The following is a 369-nucleotide window of genomic DNA, read 5'->3' on the forward strand; positions in this document are numbered from 1 at the left end:
CGGCCCTCCCCAGGCGGCCGCGACGCCGCTCTTGGCCGGGAAGGGTCAGTGGGTGCTCACCGCCGAGTCGAAACGCTGCAATTTCGGCATTTCCTCCCTCTGAGCCGGCTCCGGCCGCCCCGGCCTTTTATCGCCAGGCGGCCGCAGCCCTCGCAGGGGGAGAGGGGAAAAAAAAAAAAAAGAAAAAGAAAAACAAAGGAAAAAATCTGTTTAAAAACAATACTTCTATCTTTTTTCTCTCCTCCTAGCCCACTGCGGGGAGATCAAGTTTCACACGTGATCTATAAATGTCTCACACACACACACACACTCTCGCACACGCTCGTACAAGCATCCCCCGTCCCTCCCCCAGCTCAAGTGACAATGGCT

This window comes from Charadrius vociferus, unplaced genomic scaffold, assembly GCF_000708025.1.
Source record: "Charadrius vociferus isolate BGI_N301 unplaced genomic scaffold, ASM70802v2 scaffold259, whole genome shotgun sequence".
NCBI classification, from domain to species: Eukaryota; Metazoa; Chordata; class Aves; order Charadriiformes; family Charadriidae; genus Charadrius; species Charadrius vociferus.